This window comes from Pyxicephalus adspersus, chromosome 4 (genome assembly GCF_032062135.1).
Source record: "Pyxicephalus adspersus chromosome 4, UCB_Pads_2.0, whole genome shotgun sequence".
In the NCBI taxonomy this organism is placed as follows: Eukaryota; Metazoa; Chordata; class Amphibia; order Anura; family Pyxicephalidae; genus Pyxicephalus; species Pyxicephalus adspersus.
Window position 1 is genome coordinate 135615257 of NC_092861.1, and position 10015 is coordinate 135625271.

Below are 10015 nucleotides of genomic sequence, written 5' to 3' on the forward strand. Positions count from 1 at the left end.
AATAAACTTGTATATATTAGGATTTTTTTAGGTGGCTTGGTTGTTGTTTATCCTAGGTATTCTCTGCTTGGTGAGTCGCTGACCTGGAACATGCACACTGCCAGTGAAGTATGGAAACTGCTAGCTTGGAAACAAGCAGTTTCTAATAAATGTCTATGCTGGCAGCTTTTATGTTTTTGTCCTACACTGGAGTTTTAAATTCATTCTGTCCCTAGAACCAACAAAATCCATTAGCAAAGAAGATGGTTAATGCTAAAAAATAAAGTTTAATTTTTCCTACCTTGTCCCCCGCCCCATTACCATGCTAATGAAACTTAAGTATAACTTTTTTGTTTGTTTTTCATACCATATTTACCAGGAAATTTGTCTTTTTTTTAAGTTCAGATCAAAGCTAGGGGAAGGGGCATACAAGCTGCTGTGTATGGCTTCCTGAAAACTGGATTATACATATAATGCATTGTTCTCCCCAGCCCCTTTTAGCTGGGTGCAGCTCCCGGCACTTTTCAGTGACCACCCGGCTGATTTTGAGTGGTTACTGAAAAGTTGAGTCACAATACAGGGGCTGCCATCTGAACTAAAGAAAATTCTGGCTTGAACAATGTAATATATGGAGATCTATAATATCATTTACAGCTGTAGCAGAAAGGACTGAATGATGCTGGTAGTTCATTAGCTACGAAATGAGACGGGCACTATCTGACTTTATCCAGCTTCTAATGCACATTGTGAGAAGGGTGCCTGCGTGCAGTGCAATCAGTAAGTAGTTTTAATGCAGGAGAGAAGCCTGTGCAAGCTTAAAGGTAAAGCTGGAGTTCAGCTTTAACATCTGCACTGCCTGTTCAGAATTAGGTGCAGCAAAAGTCTCCCATATTTAGGGTTAAAGCAGTACTCCAAGTAAACTTTGCTTCTGATTGAGGCACTGGGACAGAAATGAAAAAAAATCTATCTAACAGAAAGACAGCAGTGCAAATACTGTTCTTAGGTTTTATTTTTATAAACTAAGAACTAGCAACTACTTCCATTTTTTTTTTTAATTTTAAATAGTGAAAAGCTTTTTAATTCCTGTTGTGTCACCTGAACAGGATGTTTTAGGAAGTCTGCTCCATGTGCTCCCAGAAAATTACTTGAAGTGCTTTGTTAATAAACTTGCTGTGCACTTACTGGCTAAATTCATAGACACAAACTCTGAACTCGCCTGCAGATGTGTTTTGCTGGTTGCTTCCAAAAACTCCTCAGCATTTCGGTGGTTTTGTTCCCAACTTTTTAAGAAGTTTATCGACCCCATAGAAATGATGGTGTTTTTATTTTGGGGAAGGGGGAAAAGTATTGTAGACAATGTTTCATAATCAGCAGTTGTTTATTTCTAGATTAAATTTGTCAGTCAGGGCCCCAAGTAAATCTTCAACTCAACTAAAACCCGCCCTAAAAGACACATTCCCCCAGTCTGATAGCAGCAGGGAATGTTATGTTAGACAGTTAGTGTGTGTTTTGTTGGTAAACATGATAGGAAGCACTCAGTTGGTTTTCCTAAACAAAGCAGTGTACTGTCAACGAAATTTTTCAGTGCCTCCTGGTCCACGTTTGTCCATTGCCATAGCAAGGTGAAACAATACACACTGACACCTTGGCAGCTGTCTATGGAAGCATGAATCTGTGCTACCACTACTAGTTACTTATGTATACTATGCTCAGGGCATCTAAGGATACCGGCAACCCAATAACTGTTTTGCATAACGCAGTGTTGTAATGATTGCAGAACAACCATGCAAGTAACACAAAACTCAAGAATGATTTTTAAATGTAGAAATGTTTCTTTCTTTTTTTTTTTTTTGTTAGTAGTAGTCTCATACCTAAATAATAATGTATACATTTTTTTTTTTGCTGACTTTCTAATTCATTGCTCACTGTGTTCTCATACCCCCTTCAAGACTTTGAATAATATTAGATATTCATATGGCTTTAATAGCTGTCAATAGTCTGATAGCTAGAAACAGAACCTGCTAAAAGAAAATTACAACTTTCGATTTAGTTTTTTTTTTCTGTTTTTTTTTTTTAATGTCAAATCAGACACAAGATGGCTTCCACTAGTGAGACTGATATTTTTATTAATATTAATCGAAACATGAAATGTTCAGATATTGACAATGTTATTTGCACGTGATATGACACATTTAGTCAATTTCTCCATTTTAGTTTTATTAGTGTACAGGATCCTGTTTCGGTTTATTCAAAATTATTCAGACCCCTGTCCTTCACTTGGTTCTCGTATTCTGTTAAGAACCTCAGACTTCATCCTATTAAATAGGACTTTTGGAATGGCGATGTTTATCCAGGGCATGGTTTAGCTAGTAGTAGGTGATCATGTTCAGTATTGGTGAGGATGGTATATCACTTATCCCTGTCTTTAGCATTACAAAACCCATCTGTTAGAACAGAACAACATCCAGCTGGCAGTGCTTTTATAAATGAGGTCAGGTGTGAGTACGTTACATGTGTATCCTCACAGCTTTGTTTTTTAAGTCTCCTTTTTGTAAAAAGATTTTAGGACTAATTCCTCAGTGTGATCAGATCAATAGGTGGATGCAGCAGATATTTAGGATTTGGATCAACTTTCTTTCTTTGGCATGAAAATTGTTGAACTTGACATCTTATTAAATGTTTTTGCAAATGTGGTAGTGTTGGATGAGGCTTTCTTCTTTGGTTGTGTGTGTATATGTGTGTGTGTGTGTGTGTGTGTGTGTATATGTGTGTATATATATATATATATATATATATATATATATATATATATATATATAATTACACTTTGTTTTTAGGCAAAATTGTGTGTGTAAAATATATAAATATATATATATAATATATATACAAATGCATGCTGATCGGTGTCACAAAGACCACATAGTCGGGTCAGTGTTTATTGGTTTCTAACCTTTCGTTCCAAATTTCAGCTGTCCAATGACCGCTGACATGAGGAAGTATAATGCACCGGATTCTGTGCAGAGCTGGATTTTTGTGATTACAAGAAAAATGTCGGTCAGGGAAAAAGCCATCAGGAAGGTGTTAAGCTGTTTATAAATGGGGCATTCCTTCCCCTGTTATAAAGGGGGCAATACTTCCCCTGACCACCAAAAAAGTTTACTTTTCTACTGACTACCAATGAGCATTTTACTGGCCACTAATGTATGAGGGCACCTAAACAACTATCAATGTAATAGGAATGACATCCAATGTGAGGAACACTGCAATTTTCTGGCTTAAGGGACAAAACGTAAAACTAGAGTGCACCGTGAGGCCATTAGTTTGTATCCATGTGGGTAATGCATGTTGAGACTAAAATGTCCAGCATTAGGAGTTCGACACGTGATGAACAGTCTCCTGAAAATGCTACAGGATGCTCACTTTGTTTTTTTGTACGTGTGTTTTTTTTTTTTTTTTTTTTTCTTTTTTGGGTATACGGGATTAACTAATATATTGGAATTCTTAAGCATAATTTGTATTGTTCTAAGGAAAACTAATTTTCCCGTTTTTTTCAGCCAACCCTGTTCACAAAGAGTATTCTAGTCCCTGATGTGCGTTTTGGGCAAAAATATTGCCATGGGATTCTACAGCATGTATTTATTATGGTTAAAACTTTTGGTCACTAATTCCTTGTGGAATTACTGGAGCCTTCACGCAGTAAATAAAGAAAAGCTTGCTTTAACTGTAGTTTATTTTTTAGTGAGTGTTAATGGTGTAGATTTTCTTTTGATTTCTCATAAATCGATTAGTCAGCCTTTCAGAATTACAAATCTGAAGACCTTTATTAGCATTAGGCAGCCTGGTACTTTCCCTGCCCTCACCTTCTCCCTATTATAGTAGACGTCATACTGGATTGGCATGTCTGGCGTACTTTGTAAATGAAAAAGAGATGTTCATAATTGGACAGAACATTTTTTGTCTACAGATCTGTAAAAAAGGTACCTGGTTTCCCTTTTTTTAATAAAGAAATTTATTTTGGTGTCACTTTGCCAAATAATACCGTACTTGAGTGCATTTGTAACTGTGTATATTCCCACATTGCTATGGGAGTAGTAGCTATAGGGAGTTAGGGACAGAATATGACAGACTGGTGTTGTATAAGCAACTAACCATCCAAAGGCAACAAGAAACAAACATTGTAAACAATCTTGAATTCAAGTGCAGAGCTGCAAAGCATGTCGCAGCAGAAGTCTAGTTTGTAACCTTGTGGGAGATTATAAACTGCTTAAAATAGTGGTAAGCAATAATAAAGTCATTATTTATGACAATTTGAAAAGTCCTAATTGTGTTCAGCTTTTTTACAAAACCTTACTTTCTCCTCTGAGATGTATGTTTTATATGGTCAGCTATGTCTATAGGGTTTTATATCTGGGAAATGTTTATTTTCCTGGTGCTTGAACTTGATGGACTTGGGACTTTTTTTCAACCTGACTTACTATGTATGTAACACATGACAGGTGACAGGATTTCATATGTAACGGTATGTCAGCTTGTGCCTTGGTGGTTGTTTGAGAAATGACAAAGGATTTTTATGGGTTTAAAACTCTTGTTGTTTTTGCTGCAGAGATAAAAGTATGTGGTGTTACTTTCTTCACAAATATCTGATTGTAGTTTGCAACTATTCATCAACAGTGCTAAAATAGTGAATTTATTATATTCTAAATATCCATAGCTTGCACATTTCTGTGTGACTGTGGTAGGGACATTATATTATGAGTGCATTCAGAACAAGGGACTGATGTAATAGAATAGTTATACTTTATGTGACTTGTGAATAACATGTATGTCTATTTGGAAAGAATAAATATGGCCCACTGTTTTTTTTTTTTTTTTTTTTTTCAAAGTTCAAAAGATCTCCCAGGCCTACACCTGGTTTATTCCAGGCAAAAAAGGCTAAAAACTGGTAACTAACATTGTTGCAATAATTGCAGTTTTACCTTTTTGTTATGGGTGGGAACACTCCCTGCTGTGTAACTCCATCATGTATGGTGATGAGCCAGGCATTATATACTATGGATAGAAGAGAAGATGCCAGCACTTGAAATGGAGGCGCTGGAGCAGTTGAGGCAAATAGTGCAGCCCACATTTAGTGATTTTGAATGAAGGCTTCTGGGATTATAAAATAAAACTGCTCTTTGTTTACAGTGAATGTTATAAGAATTTATCTTTTTGTTTAAATTGGGAATTAAGACTCTAGATTTGGTTGCTTTGTTAAGATAAAACAGAACCCTTATTTGATCATTTGCCAACAACTGCATATGTTTGTTGGCAGTAAAGCCAGTTGTAGTTGCACTTAAGGGGATAATAGCGAGCTGTAAGCTTGTGGTTTTTGTTGTGATATTATACTGTAGCTAAAAATTTACAGGCTGAACTCCGGCCTTTGTAATAAAGAAAATACCCCGTTATTACAGTAGTGTTGCATAGCGATGTGATTCCTATAAAATTAAACATGTACTGAGGAATTGCTAAATGTTTTAATTAAACAGTTTGTTTAATTATTCTTAAAACTATTGTTTATAGTATGTCTAGTGCCAGATCTGTAGAAGACAGGCAGATCTGTCCTTCGAGATGCTTGTTATATTTTTAGCTTGGTTTTGTCAATGTGAGCTTTATATTATGTTAGATGTTTGTGTCAATTTTACAATTTTTAAGTGTTGAGTTTTAGGGCAACATTATTCTCTATCAGAATGATAAACCACAATTTCATTGATGACTGGTTTCATCGATTAGGCTATGTACACGCATTTAGACTTTTGTCATTGTCAACGACAAAAGACTGAAAGATGCATGAACTAGTGCTGTACATACAGCTCTGTTCAGCTGTATGCAAAGGGGAGAGGGAGAACAAGTGAGCAGCACCCTGCTGTGCTCTCCTCCCTTCACTTGCATTGCGGTTGTTCGTGGATCCGCCAGGACAGATCCGTGAACGATGTCGCTCGACCACTGTACACACATCAGATTCCAGCCCTAAAATGATAATTGGGCAAGAATCAATTGATGTGTGTACATAGCCTTCGCCTTCTACATAATTTTGCCATACATTGTAAAAAAAAATAAATACTAAATAAAGTGTTCTCTAGAAATTTGTTAGAGCTTGATGGGAAGAAGTTGTAGCTGGGTGTTCAAAAAGCGGTTTGGGCAACATATGACAAGTTTAGTGTTCCTGTTCCAACTTTCTAATACACACACCTTTTAGTATGTTGCATTTCACATTGTCTTTGTAGTATGCCTCAACTCCCACAACTTTTTAGTAGCCACCTACAGTCAGTCAGATAATTACAGAACATTGTTAGGTGATGCGCCCAGCTAAAAGGGGCTGGCTAAATTGTTTTATATACTTTTTATTTCAGCACATTTAAAACAAAAAAGGTTCCCAAACTGCTCCTTGCTTGACCCCATTTTTATAATATCAAAGTGATTAGCTTTGATAATAGAGGTTTTTTTTTTGCCAACTGCAATGACTGGATAAGCAAATGGCACCTACAGTTTTGTGCTCATTCACACAGTAAAGTTGCATTGCAACAGGAAATTCCACTGGGTGGTTAATAAAAAACATGCTCTGTTAAGTTCTGAGGACTGATTTAGGAAACAAAGCATAACAAGAATAGACAAATTGTAGAACTTCTAACATTGCACATAACTGTCCATCATATTAGAGGCCAAGAAAATCTTCTAGTAGTAAGCTTTCACTAGACCTTGTGAACTACATATAGAGGGCTGAGCATTTTTGCTTTAATCATTTCTTTTTATTTAAGCTTTGCTGTTTGTGGGAATTTAGATGTGGTGATGTCGAGCATTTTTTAAAATATATTTTAGCGATTCAAAAATTTAAATTCTATTTTCAGCTTTACAAATTTGCTCTTTATATTTATTTTTTGCTATGAGCTTTGTGTAGTTGTCCAAGGAATTCCGCAACTAAGCCCTGGGAGGTTGGGTTGTTACATCACCTCTTCCTTTGTTTATTTGGCATGTACATGTACAAATTATACACTTTTTTTTGTTTTTATATTTAGAGGCCATAAAACAATATTAGTATAGTTGACTGTGTGAGCATCTGTATCTTTCATGGTCATTCTTGCTATCCTTTTGGAAAGAAAGGTGTTTCCTATGCATTAGACTGGCAGATGTATACTTGCATAACATATATAGCTGTAGACCTAGTTATTGTTTAAAAATATACATGAATAAAGTTTGGGCAGGAATATTTTTTTCCATATAAATAGAATGTTTATTGCTAAACACAGTTTGTAAGATTGTCTAACTATTTTACCCAATTTTTATTTAGGAGCTTTAGGAGAAAAATATAGTTATTATATGGGATATATTCTCTTACAACTGGTCATCAGATTTGCACTATAGCTATTTGGTTTTGGTTGGATGTGCAGGGAAGAGAATAAACCTAAAAGATGGTCTGTGCGGTCCTAGCAAGTAGCTAAGCAATGCGTATAGATGAATCAATTATTTCCATGCTTTCCTTGTCAATTAAACATAGGGGGTGGTGCAATAACCCAACCTCCCAGAGCTTAGTTGCTGCATTCCCTGAATAATTACACAAAGCACATAGCAAATAATAAGTGAAAAAATTCAGACCTAAACAGTATTACAGAGCAACATTTGTGAAAATCAACAGCAGCAATGGCATTAATGTAAATGGACATTGGCAGTTCATAGACTTGTCAAATTAAATAGCCCCCAAAGTTGAGTAATGTAAACAGCTGCACATCTTCTTCTTTTTTTCTTCACACAGTTATTCAGATTTCTAAATTCCATCCAAAGAGTGAAATTATGCTACCAAAACAGTTATCTTCTACTGAATAGTGACTTTTATACCTTAATCAGCATGTAGGAACAAAAAATTGATGATGATCGTTCCATGTTTTACGGTTGTGTTTGCCATTGTTTGCTATGTATAGGCATTGTAGGGAGTAATAGTCGCCAATTTTAGTGGTTTGATTGCAAATCCTAATATAGTCCATGTACGTTCTCCCTATTTTTGAAGTTTATTCTGCCTGTAGTTTGCATTCCTAGGTTCCTCATTTTGTTTTACATACCAAATTGGTTTGTGACAATATCACTAAAGCTACATACACACGTGCAATAGGAATAGTTGGAAACGAACAACTAACGATTGATTGATAATTTTAACAAAAAAATTGAATAACGATGAACGAGCAATGTCGCTGGAAACAAACGACTGTCCCAGTGGATCTGATGGGCGACGATCGTTCGCTATTGATTGTGTGTACAGTGGTTTAGTGATCGTGAATAGTTCTACGGTACACTTTCTCTGGTACACCTAACTTCCTGCATCATTCTAGTCTAGTGTGTGTACGTTATTGGTGGACTACCTTTGAACGATCGTATTGTTTCAGCATGTACATAATCGTGCACTACACGATCATTTAAAATAATCGTGAATAATCGTCATCTGTTGTTAACTGTTCATTTTCCAACGATAATTATTGCACGTGTGTACATAGCCATAATCTTTGTTCTTCCCTATGTAGTACAAACAGATTGTGGTTGCTAGAATTGGCGGTTTATAACTTTCTAAGAACATGTGGTAAAGCTCACATGTGAGTCTGAATCTCTGTGATTGGAAGAAATAAAATCCAATTAAAAAGGCCAGAACTGGGACTATCGGGCTGGGGGCAAAAGGGCTAGACTGGGTGTCCTCTAAGTAGTCCTGCAATCACTTTTTCACTAGTGTTTGTCATTGGTAGATGACCTAGTACAACATTCTAATAGGAATAGTAAAAATAAAAATGATTATATCTACAGAATATGGTCTTTGTTGCAAGAGTAGATGGCACCAGGATCCTTTGTTTAGGTAATTTTGTAAAGTAAATGGAGATTGGCCACATTGGATAATTTTGGCTGACTTCCTTTCACAAAATAAAAGTTCACTGCTTCTGTGTCCGACTGCAGTTCAACCTCTGCTAGCTCACATGTGTAGTTAATCTAATGCATGCAAATTTGTTTAAAAAAATAGCGTCTATGGCCGTAGAGTAGCCCAAAGTAGTAATATGACCTGTGAGAACCATGGTATAGATTTTTAATTTCCTAAAACCATCCTTCAAGGAGTAACTGAAAATCACCTGAAATGGACATGGGCTGCCATCTGTACCCCAGCTGTCATAGTTCCATCCCCCATTCCTCTCTTTATTTTGCTGTCATTATAGAATGGTCGTTCCAGAACAGCTGGGATGCCTAATAACCTGCAACATAAGGGTCTGTTTTTGGCTATTAAGTTTTCATAGATTTAAACCCAAATATATTACAACATGAAGTGCTATTTCAATATGGCTCTGCAGAGTTGTTATCTCATTTATGAAATCCCTGATATTTCTCAAAGTTCCAAAACTTTTTTTTGTGCAAGAGACACTTCTGCTTTGTCAGTGACCTTCTGAGACAAAGGTCTTTGTAACCCCTGCTGTTGGAACATTCATGCCCCCCTCCCCCATTAAGTGTTAACCTTTTCTGTGTTGTCTTTTGAGGTCTTATGTGTTCCCTGTCCTTGCTGCATTGTTTGCTTTGGATTTTGGATGAATAGGAATGTCCCTTCACCTCACCTTCTCACAATATCCTTTGCCCACCCCTTTCATTCAAATACCATAGAAAGTATTTGGTTTTTAAAGCTTGCCATTCACATAGGGGGAAAGCAGTGTCTGTGCAGCCATACCATTACTTTAAAAACACGTTTTTTTGTTTTTCTTGTAAGTTTGGCCTTGGAGATGAATAGGACTCTTAATCTGACTAGCCCTCTGTGCACTCTGCTTTACAGGAGATCTTCCAGTTGTAGTTGAGTAAATACCATGCTACATAGCACTGTATTCATTTATATCTTCTACCACTTAATCAACAATATAGTCATCATATATGAAACTGCAATAATGTCTGTGGATACTTTGGGTACCTGTCAGGATGGAGGTTAACTTCCACATTCAAGACTCCAACCCTGGTAGCTTTTGTTGCTGAATGTTTGCTTTAAGCCTTG